The following is an 18,668-nucleotide window of genomic DNA, read 5'->3' on the forward strand; positions in this document are numbered from 1 at the left end:
CAGGCAGAGAGAGGGGGGGAAGCAGGTTCCCTACTGAGCAGGGAGCCCGATAGGGAGCTCAATCCCAGGACCCTGAGATCACGACCCAAGCCAAAGGCAGAGGCTTTAATCCACTGAACCACCCAGGCTCCCCTCTGTCTCAATTTTTTTAAAGATTTTATTTATTTGTTTGGGTGAGAGAGAGCGCAAGCACCAGTAGAGGGAGGGATGGAGGGAGAAGCAGACTCCCCACCTAGAGGGGAACCCACCTGGGGCTCCATCCCAGGACTCTGAAATCATGACCTGAGCTGAAGTCAGATGCTTAATGGACCAAGCCACCCAGGCGTCCCTTTGTCTCAACTTTTTAATTCCCGTATTGGACTTAGTTTTGTTTTATGCAGTCAATGTCCATTTAGATTTATTTATGTTTACCAGTTTCTTCACTAGCTATTAATTTTTTATATTTTGAACATTCTTACTGAGATTCATTTGCCTTCATCTTGATAGTACATTTTTCATGCTATTTGGACAATAATCTCTCAGTTCCTTTTTTTTTTTTTTTATGCAAAAGCAATGACTTAGTTGGTATACAATGTTAGATTTATGGATATTTTGTTGTCACTGAGAATTCTGCATTTTAATTTCTTTTTTTTTTTAAAGATTTTATTTATTTGACAGAGAGAGAAATCACAAGTAGGCAGAGAGGCAAGCAGAGAGAGAGAGGGGAAACAGTCTCCCTGCTGAAGCAGAGAGCCCGATGCGGGGCTCGATCCCAGGACCCTGAGATCATGACCTGAGCCGAAGGCAGTGGCTTAACCCACTGAGCCACCCAGGCGCCCCAATTTCTTTTTTAATAACATGGAATCGCCTTTGTTTTCCTGGTTGCTTTAAAAACAAAAGTTTTTAAAAACTGTTTTAAAAAAAACATTAAAAACAGTTCTTTGAGGGGCACCTGGGTGGCTCAGAGGGTTAAGCCTTTGCCTTCTGCTCAGGGTCCTGGGATGGAGCACTTCATGGGCTCTCTGCTCAGCAGGGAGCCTGCTTCCCTCTTTCTCTCTCTGCCTGCTTCTCTGCTTACTTGTGATCTCTCTCTGTCAAATAAATAAATGAAATCTTTAAAACAAAACAAAACAAAACAAAAAACGGTCTTTGAGGTTGCCTGGGTGGCTCAGTCTGTTAAGCATCTGCCTTCTGCCCAGGTCACGATGCCCAGGGTCCTGGGATCCAGCCCTGCATTGGGCTCCTTGCTCTGCAGGGAGCCTGCTTCCCACTCTGCCTGCTGTTCCCCGTGCTTGCGCACTCTCTCTCTGTGACAAAGAAATAAATAAAATCTTTAAAAAATATTTTTAAAAGTAATTTCTTTATTCATGGCATTAAACAAACTTATTAAGAGGAGTTGAGGAGCTGATTTGTATTTATTTTTTTCTGATGGGGTGTTTTTGTGCATCCCTGTTCTGATTTTCTAAGTCATCTTCTTAAATTTTAATTTAATTTAAATTAATTTGATCTTTAATTTTAATTTTAATTTCTTAATTCTAAAAATTTCTCATCTATGATCCCTTTGGATATTACCTCTCTCATTCTTCCTATTCTGTCCTTTTGGAATTCCAATTGAATGCATGTCAGTTTTTCACATATTCTTTCCTCTATCATTCTTTGTCTCTCCTGCACATATTTCATATCTCTACCTTTCCACGTTGCATTCTCTAGTTCTCTAGTTTCTTTAAATGTGTCTTTCACTTCATTATTTCCTCAGCTGTGTCAAAGCTTTTATTTAAGGTCTATATTAAGATTTAACTACAGATAAACAAACTGGGATGGTCATATTAATAGGATACTACTCAGTAATAAAAAAGGACAAATCACCAAATCATTTAACAACATAGATGAATCTCAGAAACATCATTCTGAATAAAGACTTTGACAAAAGAAAAAAAAAAAAAGATTTAACTACAGTGTTGACATCTGTGATTTTTAGAAAAGTTATTTTTAAAATATGCCTTGTTATATTTTTACGCTCTTTTGTTTCTTATTCATATTTTGAATTCCATCTGTTATTTCTTTAAACACTTCAAGGATAGTTGCTTATATTCTGGATCTGATAATTATACTATTTGGAATCCCAGGGGTCTATTTTCATGATTTGTTTTTCTACTCTTGGTGACTTCTTTTCTTACGAATCTGTAAGTTTTAGGTTTTAAGTTTTAAGTTAATGCATATCTGTGTGAATTGAATCCATAGAATCCTGTTTGGGTCTAGATTAAGACAAACTCTTTCACTGAGAATGTGTACTTCTCTGTGGCTAGCTACTAGAGGTGTCTATATGAAATCACTTCTTTTTTTTTAAATTAATTTTTTTAAATTTTTTAATAAACATATAATGTATTTTTATCCCCAGGGGTACAGATCTGTGAATCGCCAGGTTTACACATGAAGTCACTTCTTGACATGGTTTTCTAGACCAAACCGTAGTGTAATAGTATTTGAGAGCAGATCTATGATTTTTAATTTTCCTTCCAGTGTCATTTTTTTTAACTTTCTTATGTCAAAACTGATATAAATAAGTGTGTTTGTCATTTCCTTTGTCAGTAGTACACTTAGAAGTTCCAGACTGGTAAGGAGAGCTCCATTCTAACTCTACTTTGCCAGGGTCAAAGTGCTCTCAAAAGACATCAAATCACTAGGCTCTAGGATTCTGGAATCAGCCAATACATCATGGTGGAATGTTGGTTACATCCTTCCTGTGCCATTCTTATCTCACTTTGTGGCTGTTTTTGGTGCCTAGTCATTTCCTCAACTCTAACTCAGTATGACTTTATCGTATGAGGTGTCTTCAAGGTAAGTCTGCCCCATCTTCATTTTTAAGAAATAAATATTTGTATTTAATATAAGTTTAAATGTTGCCTTTTTTGCTTCTTTCCTTGTTTCACTTGATAATAGTATTTAAGCACTCTTCTAAGGACTGTGGAGGCTTTAAAGAAAAACATGGAGACCTTGTCCTTGAACAATGTATTGGAAGAATCATAATGCACTGTAATGCAAAGTCGAAATCAAGTACCATAAAAGGAGTCCAGACGAAGTGGGAACAAGGGGACATGCCACTTGAGAATCGGGGCATGCAGATTTACAAAAACTGTCACTACTTCCCTTAGAACCCTTAGAACAGTGAAACCTCTGCCCATGACATCTGCTCTCTTTTCATGGATGGTTGCTCCCTCTATTCCTTACCTAATTAAAACCATTCTGCCATTAGATCTTGGCTCCATTTTCACTTGTAAATGGAAGCCTTTTGTGATATCCTTGGAAGGTCCAAGTTTTTGTTGTACACTCCTAACACTATGTGTTTCTCACTCACAGACCCTAACAGAGTTATAATTTTAGATTCATTTACGTGGTTAATTTTGATTTCTCCTCTGCAGTGTGCATTCTAAGAGGGCAGTGATAAGATCTGATCTTTGCTCATCATTGAATCCCTAGCATATGGCATTATGCTTGGACAATATTTGATTCTCAGTATGAATTTTTTGAGTGATTGAATGAATCCCTTCTATTTTATGTCATTTGCTGATTATGTAGGCCTTTTGCTTATGGCTCTATCTGATTCATTGCTTAACATATTTATGAGCCAAGCATATAGCCTACTGGACAAAAGATAGCTTCAATGGTCACATTTCTGGTAGCTGTGGCACCTGAGTGATCCAAGTTCAGGCAATTTTGTAGGCTGTAGAATTTATGGGGTTGGAATAGTCTAGGGCTTTCTCTCCTCCCTGGCTTGTACTAACCCAACAATTCTTAGCTTCTGTGTCAGTTGAACTTAAGGATTACTAAAAACCATAGAAAATAATGCATGCATTTTAGAGTTGAACTAGTGAGAGATTTTAAAAGCCATTAACTTGTTCTGGAATACAAGGACCTCTTAGAAGTGCTCAGAAAATAAAATAGTTTCTGGATTCTACCGTAAAGACATTATGTCAGATTTCATTATATTTATACATTCCTTAGCTGTGGATATAGGTGCTTGTGAGACAAAATGGGAAGTAAACAACAAAAATAGATCAAGATTTAGAAACGAAGAACAAGACTGTAAAAGTAAGTTGTAAGATGGTAGACCAGAGATGACATGGACTGGGTTAATTTTTATAGTTTCTCTAGACAAGTATATAAAAGGGGAACAATATTATCATGAAGAGAAGAGAAATAGTTTTTCTTAGGCTTGTGAGGCCCCTTATTTAGGATATGCAGAATGAGTCTGCAAGGCTGGCCACGGGGCATAATCTGGCCATCAAGAGGATAGTGTCCAATCTGTGGCAGCATTCAGAGGTCTCCATTGAGTGTAAGACGAAACAGGGGAGCAAGTGGGGGGCTGTAACCATTGAAGCAATATGTTAAAAATGGCAGCCAGGAGAGCAATTCTAGAAGTATTAGGCTGAGCTTTTATCTCCAGGATAAGGGTCTTCCTGATTCTCCTGGATCATTCACAAAGCCTACTATTGACTTCCCACTGCTGCTGAGGCCATTGAAGACTGTGTCTGGGGAAGGAGGCTGAATATGAGGCACTTAGACAAACACTGAGCTCTCCCTCCTGATGAGGCTGACTGTGCCAGGCTCTCAGAGGACATAACGCGCTTGTTAAGGTTTGGTGAATAGCACCAGTCTCCACGGAGGACGATTTCGGTTCCCATAGAGAAGTCATCAACACAGGGTAAGAATTCAGCCAATTATGCCTCACCTCATCAGTCCTATTTAGATGGTAACCCCATGGGGCATGGACCATGTCTTTCCCTGTGTATTGTACAGTGTTGAGGAAACATTTGGCACTCAATAAATACCAATAGAGAGCTTGTTTCTTGTCCCCCTCAGCCTCCCACTGAGCTGATCTGAGGAAGGAATTCCCTTTGAAGTCCCTTGTCCCCATACTTTTTTGATAAACAACAGAGAGGCACAGAGAGAGATGAGGCAACCATACAGTGCTGGAGCTGTTTTGGTATCCATAGATGACAAATTCTATCTCTGTAGTGATATGGCTGGGGGGGAGGGGTGAGAGACGTATTTAGTGGGACCATACAGTGAAAGAAGCCCATCTTCCATAAACATTTTCTTGTTTCTCGTTTTTCACAGATTCATGATTTGTGCTTTTCAGCCTCTATTAACAACACCCCCGAGCTGTCTTGCTGAGCTGAGAGGTAGAGCCTTTATAGGTTTTTAGTTTACTTTAATTGTTCAGGAGTTTTACCATATATAGAGAGGAAAGCAAGAGATATGTGAGTAAGAAATTAGACGAGAAAATTAGAAACAAATATTATAAGAATAAGAATGGATTTTTCAAAAAAGATAACCTGTAATAACTTTAATAAGCCTTGTCAAGGAGTTGTCTATGGCTTTGATGTGTCTCCATTAAAAAATGGCTTTGTTTTTTGATATAACTTATATCAGGGGAAAATATTTAAAAATCATATATATATGTATATATATATTCAGGAAAGAAAACACAGAAAATAATATGTTATAAGTGAAATAAGGCATCTGAATTAACATGTGCATATAATATGCATATATATGATCAAAGGAATGTACAATTTTCTTTACATATGGGAAAATCTCTCAAAGTGTTGTCTTAAACTACTAACGCAAAGACATGTAATGTCATGAAAGGCAGGCCTAATGAGATTAAATAATCCTTAGAAGATGAGGCCATGGGGTGGAATGATGACAGCTCTAACTTTTTCATATATTCATAGTTCCAGGCCTCACCCTCTCTCTCTCCCTTTGTCTTCCCTCCCCCTCTTCCCTTCCCTTCCTTTTTCCTTTCTTCCTCCATCTGAGTATTTTAATTATAAAAACTATTCCATCCAAAAACTTACAAAGATGAAGTTTTATCTTAGACTTTGATTTAGGAGGACGGTGTCTCTTATCTTGAATAATAAACAGAATGAGAATAAGGCGTGATGCAGCCAGGATTTCAAAAAGTGTCATGCCTACTCATGTATCCTGTGAAGATAAAGCAAAACAGCTAAATTATGCCCTAAAAGTGGTTACAGGTCTAAAAAGGATGATAAAAATTAGGAACATCTTGACTCAAAGGTAATAGAGATTGGGAGATTTTCTTTATGAAAATTTCTCGTTTTGTTTTTCGTTCCCTAATCCACCCTTAAAATGAGCCCAAAAGATAGGCACTAAGAGGATTCACTTAGTGCACTGGGTATTTTGTCACCTTTGGACATGATAAAGAGTTCTGAGATTGAAATCGTCTTGTGTCTTGAATGAGGATGAGATTAGCCCTCTTCTGAGTGAGAGAATTATATCATAGCCAGAGTACTGTTTTCAGTGTTCAATGCCATTAGACCTCAAGACAGTGACTGACATGTTGAAAAGATTGAAGTCTAACATGTTATTCAAAGGTTGGAGAAGCCATGAAATCTTTATTTAGAACAGAGACGTTTGAGAAAGTAAGTGTGTTGGAAAAATTGTATCCATTAAGTCATCTTAAGTTTTAAAACACATTTTTAAAACAACCACTTGGGGCCGGGGTGAGGTGGTGGTTATTTTTTGGGGTGATAATCTTTTCTACTGTCACTGCTAAGGTTTGGGTGATGATCATGAATAGGATGTTCACATGTGAATGTCATTCTTTAGCTCAAGACCAAATAGCCATTAATGCCCCAAATCAGATCCATTCATTCAGTTAGTTTTTCATTAAATAATTATTGATGTCATGTACTGGGTAAGACACTAAATAGCTGCTAGGAAACTGGGGGTTGAATGAAAACAATATGCTACCTGAACCTATGGATTTTAGTTTCTAGAAAGACAGCTTAATCAATCAACTACAAATTTGGCACTTAACTATATTGTGTTGAGCACTAAGACAAGTACAGAGTGCTAAGAGAGCATATGACAGAGGGGATCTAAGCTTCCCTGGTGGTGGGTGGAGTGGTCATGAAAGTCTTCACAAAAGAAATGGTATTATTCTAAGATGTTACTATAAGGAGAGCAAAGCAGAGAATGAGCCAGGTAGGCAGAAGAGCAGTGTGAATAACAACATGGGAAGAAGGTCCTAGGGAAGAAGCACTGTGGCACATTTCGGAGAGTGGTAAGACACCTGCATGACGAGGACTCAAAAGGGAGAGGATGAGTGTCATGTGATGAGAAAGATGAAACCCTGTAGGCTTTCATAAAGATTTGGGACTTTATTCAAAGAACGAGATGATACTAAAAAGCTTTGAGTAGGGAACTGGTATCACAATATTCATATTTTTGCAAAGTCATGTTGACAGTACCATGGGGGAATGGTTTGGAAGGCTTCAGGATCGTACATGGAGACCTCCCTTTCCCGCAGCCATCTATTTTTGTTAAACGGTGATGAAAAGCAAAAAAATCTATCCAAAAAAAAAAAAAATCTATCCAAAGAGAAATCCAAAGGCCATCTATCACTAGCAATGGGAACCTTTAACCTCTTCTTATCAGGGGTGAAATCACCAGGTGCCTCTTGCATAACCATGGCCTCCAAATACTGGTTTTGGAGCCTGTTGGAGCTCCTTCTCCCTGTGAAAGGACAGACCTTAATTCATCCTACATATTGGAGTATGCTTGTCACTAAACATCACAGAAAAATTGTGAGACAGTATCATTATCATCCCCTAATTCCATTGTGAGACATTCTACAACTAGACCAGAAGAATACAAAAATTGCAATTTTCCTATCAGGAATAACTTATGTATTTCAATCTTTAAATATAGAATGCTAGTTGGAACTCTTCTATTTCATTTATTTATTTTTATTCTTTATGTGTTTTTATTTGTTCTGATGTATTCCCCACTTGTAATATGTTGCTTGATAGTAAATGGTGCTTAATTCGGTTGGATTTCCATGAACATAAATATATCACCTATTTGAACTATTGTGGGTAGTTAAGCTCTTTAATTGGACCCCAGTTAAAATTATGCCTTTGGGTGAGTATGTTCATACCTTGCACTAGTCATTTTTTAATTTTCTTTGTATCAGTCCAGAGCTTTATTGTGCTATAGCTGACAATTAAATGTTGTGTATATTTGGAGCATCTGGGTGGCTCAGTAGGTTAACCATTTGTCTTCAGCTCAGGTCATGATCCCAGGGTTCTGGGATAGAGCCCTGCATCAGGCTCCCTGCTCAGTGGGGAATCTGCTTCTCCCTCGCTCTCTGACCCTACCCCCAGCTTATGCTTTTTCTCTCTCTCTCAAATTAAAAAAGAAAAATCTTTAAGCATTGTGTATATTAAAGATGTACAACTTGATGACTTGATATATGAATATATTGTTAAATATCACTGCAGCCAAGGTAATTAACGTACCCATCACTTTACATAGTTACCATTATTTTGGGGGGGGTGAGAACACTTAAGATTTACTCTCCTAGCAAATTTTAACTATATAATATAATATAATATAATATTGTTAAGTATAGTTATATCGTTGCGTATTAGTTCTCTAGAACTTATTTATCTTGCATAAGTGAAACTATGTGCCCTTGACCAACATCTCCCCATTTCCTCCTCCCCACATCCCCTAATAACTACCACTCTGCTGTCCTTCTAGAATTTGATTATTTTAGGCTCTATGTGTAAGTGAGATCATGCATTATTTGCCTTTCTCTGGATGGCTTATTTCACCTAGTGAAATGTACTCCAATTTCACCCGTTATCACAAATGACAGGATTTCCTTTTTTCCCTTTATGGCTAAATAATATCCTATTATAACAAATAAAATATATATAGTAAGTAATATTATTGTATATAACTAGTAAATATAAATAATACATTTCTCACTATTTTACTTTTGTCATTCATTCATCAATGGACATTTAGACTTTTTCCATAACATGGCTATTGTGAATAATACTGAAATGGAAATGGGAGTATAGATATCTCTTCCAGAGACTGATTTAATTTCCTTTGGATATATACCCAGAAGTGGGATTGCTGGATCAAATGGTAGATCTCTGTTTAGTTGAGGAACCTCCATATTGTTTTCTATAATGTCTATACCAATTTCCATTTCTGCCGACAATGTACAAGAGTTCCATTTTCTCCACATCCTCACCAATATTTGTTATCCCTTGTCTTTTTTATAATAGCCATTATCACAGATCTGGGGTGACACATCATTGTGGTCTCAATTTGCATTTTCTTGATACTACTGAAGTTGAGCACATTTTCATATAGCTATTGTTTCTTTGTATACCTTCTTCTGAAAAATGTCTATTCAGGTTCTTTGTCCATTTTTTAAGGAGATTATGTCTTTGTTTTGAGTTGTATGAGTTCCTTATATATTTTGGATATTAACTTTAGTTCTACTTATTCATTAATTAACAAAATATTACTATCAACTATATATCGTGTGTGTGTGTGTGTGTGTGTGTAATGGGTGGTGGTAAAGAAAATGAACATCATTTCTGCCTGCATGAAATTTACTGGCATTAAACAGGTGTATGTTATCATTTAATGAATATTGTCTACCAACTATGTATGAGCACTGCATTAGGGACTGCATATATAGGGCTAAACTACGTTATCTCTGCCCTTGTGGAATTTATGTAGACCAGTGGCAGAGAGAGATGATAAACAGTTAAGCAAACAAAAATATAAGTACAAGTTCAATTAATGCTTGGAGAGAATGATAAAGATTGGTGATTAAAGAAACCCGTTTGAGAAATGATGCTTAGTTGAGAGTTGAATAGTCAAAAGGGATTAGCCAGGCTCTATATTGACTATTTTGTATTCACTCTACTACTTTATGTTTGCCTTTTAAGGTGTTCAAAGCACTTATGAGAATTTTACAGATTTGACTTGGATGAATATACCTGATGTGAATGTTGGGGGATATTTAACTCATTAAGTTATAGCATATAGTTTTGAGTTATGTAATAAGTGTTAATATTAAGAGAAGTAGTAACCGGGGCACCTGGGTGGCTCAGTGGGTTGAGGCCCCTGCCTTCGGCTCAGGTCATGATCTCAGGGTCCTGGGATTGGGTCCCACATTGGGCTCTCTGTTCAGCAGGGAGCCTGTTTCCTTCTCTCTCTGTCTCTCTCTACCTGCTTCTCTGCCTACTTGTGATCTCTCTCTCTGTCAAATAAGTAAATAAAATCTTTAAAAAAGAGAGAAATAGTAACCATATAATAATAATAAACTGAACTTAGGAAAGAATAATAGCTATTGCTCTTCATACCCTAAAGTCCCTTAGCACTAAAGTGAGAGTCACCTCCAAAAAGTTAACTAACAGAGGTCTTCCTCCTAGAACCTGTTCTCTTTTTCACATGCCTACGTTTGATAGTAAATACTGTCTTGTGTAGTTGTGCAATGAAGTATATCTGTTAATTCATTTACTCCCTTTTATGCATTCATCCATTCATTCAACTCATTCATATATTCATTAAGCATTCACTGAGTGCTTACTTTTAAGCTAGGTACAATCATGGCACTGGGTATAGAAAATCAGTTAAGACAGGAGCCTTGCTATCAAGGAGCATTCAGATTAGAGGAACCCAGAGATAAAGTAATTTGTTATCACAGAAAGTGCAGCAACTTCTGTAACAGAGCTAACCTTGAAGGGCACAGGAGCACAGTGGAGGGGCGCTTAGCCAAGAGGAAGAGGAGGAAGAGGAAGGAACACCTTCTGGAGGAGGGTGTGCTTGAATTGAATTTGTCCTTAAGAAAAACATTGCTGAGTGAGGCAAATGCATGGCTAAAAACCATGAACAGCATTGGCACCGATGATTCATGAAGTAACAAATAGGTTCATTTTATTGGAGCAAAGGATTTATTCATTCCAAGTCATCAGCACCATCAGTTACTGTGGGCAACATCTTCTGGTAGGCATTGAAGGATACAATGTGCACAAGAAAAACATTGACCTTGTTCTCTTGGAGTTACAGAGTTTTAGGGAATGGCAAAGATGAATTAGAAAATCAGGCAGGGATTAAATTATGAAGGACCTTATGTATTAAGCTGAAATATCTACATTTTATCCTTTCTAAGTAAGAATATTACAAGGTCAGTTAAGCTTAATTTAAGAAAGATAAACCTGGTTGTAATATAGAAAATGGATCGGAGGAGGTGAAGGTATTAGAGATTTGACATGGAAGGACTACATATGTAGTCGAGGCAAGAACTATTCAAAGAAGTAAGGCAAGAACTGATGGATTCCTGGTAAGGCAGGAGGATGTTGTGGATGAGATTATTTTAGAGATATTAAGGAGGTAGTCTCTATAGCTAGTCAGGGGGAGTAAAAGAGATAAAGGATCAAGGGTGACTCCTGTTATTCTGCCTTGGGATGCTCTATGAATATTGTTATAATTCCTCAAGGCGTGGACTGCTAGAACACAAATGTTGGAATGAATCCATAAGGTTATATATTTGTGTATGTAAATTTGTTCTCATGAAATTAGGAGCCCCTTGAAGATAGGAAGCTTTTCTTAGACCTTCCTTATAACTTTACTTCTTCCCACACTATAAATCTATATAATCTATAATCTATATAATCTATAAAATTAGAAACTAATCATTTAATCAGTGAAGAATTAGATTTGTTCCCCTATAGAGAAGAACTTACATGTTCCTTTATACACTTTGAGTGAAGAGAGGTGGTGAATTTTGGCAAGTGAAGACTTCCCTTTTTCTGAGAAGAGGAAATCTAGAATATAAACTAGAAGCAGATAAAGTTCTTTATCTCTAAATTATGAATCATAGAAAAGTATAAAAGAATCTTTCCTATCTCTATGTAAATACTGCTTTATATTTTTTCTGAAGTACAAGTCTCAAAAGGTTCCTAATTACTTACTAAAAATAATGATATTCTATATCACAATCCATAATCTGCCCCTATTTTTAATTATCCACGAACTAGGCAGGCGATTCTTCACAACCACACAGACTTTCCTCTCAGGAAGTCACCTCTCAATAAAAGAAGAGAAGGTATGCCTCTGTCAGGTTGGTGCAATATCCAAGTAATCCACAGGAAATGCTATTGTGAATGTTGTACAGGAAACCATCAACGGAGATTACAGAAGCTCTCTGATGGAAAGTCAAGGTGAGCAATGAATGCTTCACTGATGTCCAGTGTCCTTGATGGATTGCTTATGCTGAGTCCCCCACCTCATTTGATTGAACTTATTCATCTTCCTCCAATACTCTTCCTCCATCTGGGCCAATAGAAGAGAAACACACTCAAGTTGGAAGAACTAAAGTATGCTCAGCAGCAAACTAATGGAAGAACAAACTCTCAGGAAGCTTGAGGTTAAAGGGGAGTCATATCAACCAACTAGTAGTATTCATTGAATATTAAATCTGAGTAGGTAATGCATTTGTGAAGATGAAGAAAACAGATATGAGACAGAGAAATGACCTTCAAGGCACTGACAGTCTACATGCTGAGCCCAAACAAGTATAAGGATATAGTGAAATGTACTTTTGGAATCATTCTTATGAAACCATGATATAGTAAACTTCTCTTGCACAGAGCTAAGTTGCCTGCCCCAAAGATGATGATTATTTTTATTTCTATTATATTTATTTCTGTAAGAGTTGGGAGGGAAGAGTCTAAGGAATATACAATCTCTAAACTATAATAAAGACACTGAAATCGGATTTCTTAAAGCTTTCATGTAACATGACATCACAATGGTATATAGCTCGTACCACAGCCCATGTGATGTCACAGGGGAACTAAGTTTGCTTTTTTTTAACCATCTAGAAATGAGCATCATGGCAAGTATTACAATTACAAGGATGCCTTTCTCTGAGAGGCTATTTTGTAGAGATAGCCACAGCTTGATTCGGGGGCTCCCAGGCAAGAGAAGACATCAGAAGGTCCCAAATCTGGATGTAGCTGGACACTTCCACTGCTCTGCTCTGAGAACTGACAATGCCTGCGGAAGTGCGCCAAGGGCATTTCTGCACACAAGTCCAGCCTTTCCTCATTGAAGGTTTATGGGGCTTGTAATGTCAAGATTCATGAATTTCAGGGACTGTACTTGTCCTTGGATCAGATTTGGAAGTGGCTTTTGATCAGTGAAGTGAAACAATTAATTATAATAAATAATGCTACTAGGAGTCCTCACACAGTCAGCTGAAGGAGGAGGGGAGCCAGAGAAATAAAGCTCGTTTCTGGCAGAACCTCATCGTCTGGCTGTCTGGATCAGATCCTGTTTGGCTATGGCACCCACAGCTCACTGGTTGTTGGTGAAAGGCACAGTTGCTCTATCTTCTCAGCCAGTGAGTAGTATCAGTTTCTGCTGGGTAGTGGGGGTAGTAAAAGGAGGTTAAAAAAAAATCAGAGATGAATGCAAAATTTCTTTGTATTCATCTCTATTTGATTGCTTTGTGCCCTGAAGCACATGATTTAATTATTTTCATCATTGCCTTGGCCTCCTCAGCTACCAATATCATTGAAGGCAATAAAATTATTCAGCCTTTACAAAAAATGCAGCCATAATAATTTTTGACTCGATGAATAGTTAAGGCTATAAAATCAGCTCCTTGGAAGACCATGTCCAATTGAAAACACCAACCTAGGGTTTTCTCAACAGTTAAAGGAAAACATAACCTTATGTGAGACGGAAATAGTCTGCTTATGATTTTCGTAGTAGATGCTTGTTATTCATTGCCTACAACTTGTATTCAGCATCTCTAATCCACACAAGACTCCTCTGCAGGCATTCTTTTCTGCAGCCTAAAAATGAGGAAAGTAATGCTCAGACCTTGACATCCGTTGGTTTCCCCCAAGGAAATTCGGGAAAGCCCTGAACTCTTGTGCTGAGCTGACACTGTAAGGTGTGGGGAAGGGGCAGGAGTGGAACTGGAGGGAGGCCAGAAATGAGTGCTTGAGGTCTGACAAGATCAAAGGATAAAGCAGGAGCAGGAAATGCTACCAATGCAGAGGACTGGAGGCTTCTATGCTTAGGCCAAAAATCATGAAGGCAAGGTGCGAGAGCTATAACTGGAGGACCCTGGGCTTCCTCTCAAAGTGTAATTTCCATGGAAGGCCACAGCAGGAGATGCTGACTCTGTCTGGTACTCTGAGAGCCTTCCCTCTGGTTTGCATGTGCTTTTTAATATGTGGGTGCGTATACCTGTGCATGTGTATGTTTGTGATTTCTTTATTCAGAGGGCTTACAGGATTCAAATCTTGGCTCATCGTAAACTTAACCAAGTTAGCTCTAAGGCTCACTTTTCTCATCTTAAACTGAGAACAATAAAAATTCAATTCCACAGAGATGTTGCATGGAATAAATGGATGTGCAGCATTTAACAAAATGCCTGTGTAAAGTAAGTATGTAGCAACTGTCAGTAGTTGCTTATTTGGTTCTCTGCCTAGCCTCTTTCTCTTACACTTGCTCACCTACCTACTTCCTTAACTCACCATATTGCAAGGCTTTAGATGATGTGTCATTCTGTGTTACACAGGAACCATAATGTGGAAAAATTTGTCTTAGAGAAATAGAGAAAGGACAGTGTGTGTGTGTGTGTGTGTGTGTGTGTGTAGTGTGGGGCAGGTCTCATTAAAGATATGCTTACCGTACAGCAGCAAAGCTGTTGCAAAAAATGTAGTGTATATCTAGTGACATTTTACAACCCACATGAGGTGTACGAAGGTATATAGAGTGCTGGGTGGTCACCAGCAAAAACTTAAAGGAATTAGTGTCCTTGTCCAAACTATGAAGGAGTTGATGTGGGGCTGCCTGGTTTTGTCCAAAGTCACGGATGGACTGGGTTTTCTGTTAAACATCTGGCCAGACAGGCATATTATATTTATTTGTGATAAACTGGTAACTGAGAGATTTTAAGTTCCTTTTGGACTTCTATGTTATTAGAATGCATAGAATTCTAATAACATAGAATGCATATTTGCTCCAAATGCATATTTGCTCCAGTAGAAAATGCGTTCACGTCACCCATCATGAAAGTGTTAACGATAGTTACCCCTATGGTTTCACTGTCTTTCAGAGTTTGCAAAGAGTCTTGCTGGGAGGCCCATCAATTCCTCAGTGTTGTTGGGCTGCTGACAGGGACTGATAAAGAGGACAGAGGTTTTCGTGCTGGATAGTGTGGCTCTCAATCTTAATTTAACTACTCACCAGTTGTGTGACCTTGGGCAAATGACTTGATCTCACTGAGTCTGAGTTTCCTTATCTTATGAAATTAATACCTGTCTCCCAGAGGTGCTGTGAAGATTAAATGGGGTGAAGCACATTAAATGTCCATGACAGTATCTAGACCTGACTAACTGCATCATCACTGTGAACCCAATTGCCAAGTCCCTTGAGATACTAAGGGGAAATTCAAGCCTCAGTGAGGGGGGTTGGATCAAATGATCTTTAAGTAACTGTCCAACACTAAGATTTTGTGACCCTAGGGTTACAAACTATGCAGCCGCACCAAGAAATAATGTCTTCAGTTGAGGTATGCTGCCTCTCCCTGTCTTCTTGTGTAAATTATTGCATGGCTGGGAGCGCCAGTCACCTGATGTCTTAGAGCTTGACATTTTTCAAGTGTTAATGGGATATTCCCATTTATATGATAACATATAAATGATTGCTTATATTTTAAAATAAAAGGCACTATATGTTCATAAGCAATTAGTCAGGATGCTTTTGCCACATGAGAATGGATTGCAACTATAGTGGGAAGATAGAATTCAGGACCTGAATGTTCAAATTCCAGTTCCTCCAAGGGGCCAGTGACAAAGAGCTTTCACTTATGCTTCCTTTATTAGTAAAATGGGGATGATAATCTCCACCCACTGGGTCTTATGAGGATTAATTGAAATACAGCACATAAAATACCTCCAATGAAAATATATATAATAAAAATAAAGAAAATGAAAATAAAACGTACATCGTTTCTGCCAATGAAAATGATTATGATCCTAAAAGAATGGATTAATAAAATAATTGCTGTTAGTAGACATAACATAACACTGGACACTGGAATTTCTCCTTCTTGGAAGTTTTCTAATAATATCAGGATGGAAAGTACTCAATGTAAAATTTTGCTAGTGTTTAAGTGTATTTCCTTCCTTTCCTTTTCTTTAGAATAGGATTCCACAAAATTTGTCTATAAAGGGCCAAATAGTAAATATTTTAGGTTTTGCTGGCCATATGGTCTCTGTCCAAAATGCTCAGTTCTGTTGTTGTGTGAAAATAGCCATAATAATAGGTAATGAGTGGGTGTGTCTGTCTGCCAATAAAACTATTCACAAAAGCAGACAATAGGCTGGATTTGGCTTGTGGGCCGTAGTTTGCCAATCCATACTTTAGAACATGGATTTAGCTAACAATATTTATCAAACAACTGCATTGTTTAAAATCCTGTCTTTGAATTGTTCAAGGTACAAAGACAAGCCAGTATCTTACATGTGTCGTACAAAACACAAATTTAAAACCAAATCCAAGAATTTTTATTACTAGAAAGTAACTGGCCAGAGTAGAGTGCTCCAACTCTCCCTGGTCTATCCTCATAAATTCCACTCATCTTTAAGGATTGTGAGTACACATCTCTTTCTTTGGGATGATTTCCTCACATTCAGAATTGTTATAAAATGTTATCTATACCTGTATCTTTTGACTCAATTTCCTGTCTCTTTTTAGGCATCATGACCCTGAGCTTCCCTTTGCAGAATTCGTTCCTGCCTTCTATAACTCTCTTAGCACATTTTGTTCACTAGCACGGGGCAGCACATTGTTCTCAGCAGATGACTGCTCTGTTGAGGCTTGACTCTGTAAGACGTGTTGCGTCGGTGTCGTCCTACTCTGTCACAATAGTCTTTTGACTATCAACTTCACAGTCTCTGTTGCTATTGGTCTGTAACGGATGTTAGGATACAATCGATGAATGGTAATGTTCTTAATATATATCTGGGCTTCTTGTCAATAATACAACTTTATCAAATTAACCCTAAGTGGTTTACTCCCTACAATGAAGTTCTGTAACATGTCTGCTCCTTATTTTGGCCAGCCTTTCAATTCTGCTACCTGAAAGAAACACTGGTTTGCTTCCTCAGGCTCACTTATAATTGGAAACAAACTTTACTACTTCATTGCTATTAGGTTGAACCATAAAATTTTCCATTTTTTGTAGGCCAATGATTGAATTTTAATAATTTCACATGGATCAATCTTAGGCTGTTGTTATCATTATTATTATATAGTGACAGCACTTTTTAAAATTATTAAAAAAATATTTTATTTCTTTAGTTAGTTAGAGAGACCATAAATGTGAGGAGGGGCAGGAGGAGAGGGAGAATCTCAAGCAAACTCCACACTCAGCAGGGCTTGATCTCACAAGCTCAGATCATGAACTGAGCCAAAATCAAGAGTCAGAGGCTTAACCAACTGAGCCACCCAGGTACCCTGCGATAGCATTTTTTATTAGAGTTTAAGCTGAAAATGAATTTCCGTCATTGGGTAGAAAGGTCGATGGAATGATTCATGTTAGATATTGCAATTAAGTATCTATCTTTTTGAGCTCTAGTTGCAACAACTTAATCACTGTTTCATCATTGACACTCAGTAATACATAGGTACTTTGTATACAACTATAATTAGTTTATTAATTTAACAGATACTGTATAATATCTATAATACACCTTCATGCATTAATGCCAAGCTAAACAAAGGAATGTTATGTGTTCTTGGAAACACATAGTTGGTTAAAAATTACGGAAGGAGGGAGAGCTGGGGTAAATTCTATAAGAGCAAATAGATTTAAGTCCACTAACTCATTCTAAAACAGTAAGGGTGCATTTAACAGATTGATTACATAAATAGCTCTAACTTCTCACTCATTGGGGTCTTCATCCTTTGTGATATGACTTTGTAATTCCACCCAGCAAGGGGTGGAGTCTGTTCACCCCTTCATTTGGGGCTGGTCTTGTAACGTGTTTTGGTCAAAAGAAGGCAGCAGAAGTCATGTTGTGTCAGCTTTGGATCCAGGCTCTGAGTGGCCTTTCCCACATCTGTTTGGTTTTGTTGGGGCTCTGTACACATTGCCCCAAATTATGGCACGTTGGCATACTGAATATTTCAAGCCGAAGAAGTTTGAGAAAATGGCAGAAGCAGAAATCACAGGTCTAATTATTTCGAGTCTTCATTTACTTATGAAGGCTCCTGTTTGATAAAAAACTAATATTAAATTAATCTGTATTTTTTTTCCTGTTAATTTGCCTTCGTCAATTTATTTGTCAGGCCCAGCCAAGGACCCTAAAAGGGTGGAGGAAAATGTTTTCCTCCCGATAATTTTACAGACTCTTGCTCAATTTCCCTTTGTACAGCTCAGCCTGACCTGCTAGAGGTGAGAAACGATGAGGGGAGTGTAACTAAGCATCCCAGACCAGCTGCTCCCTACTGATCTGGCCTAGCAGTCAACTGCAGACAGAGTAAGCCAGTCATCCAGTTTAGCCTCCCTTAAAATGCTGATCCACAGACCATGAGCCCAATGGGCACTGAAGTTTTGGGGCAATTTGTTAAACAGAAGATCATTATTGAGATACAGATTTCAGAGAGAAAGTTAGATTTCAGCACATTCTTGAAATTAAAAAAAAAAGAGATTGCCAGATTTAAGAAAAGGGGAGGAGGGAATAGCAAATTTAAAGAAGGGTAAACATTATACAGACAGGCTTAAACTCAAAAGGCTTCTTTTTTCTAAGGAAGTGAGAAAT

Source organism: Martes martes (assembly GCF_963455335.1).
Source record: "Martes martes genome assembly, chromosome: 2".
Taxonomy (NCBI): domain Eukaryota; kingdom Metazoa; phylum Chordata; class Mammalia; order Carnivora; family Mustelidae; genus Martes; species Martes martes.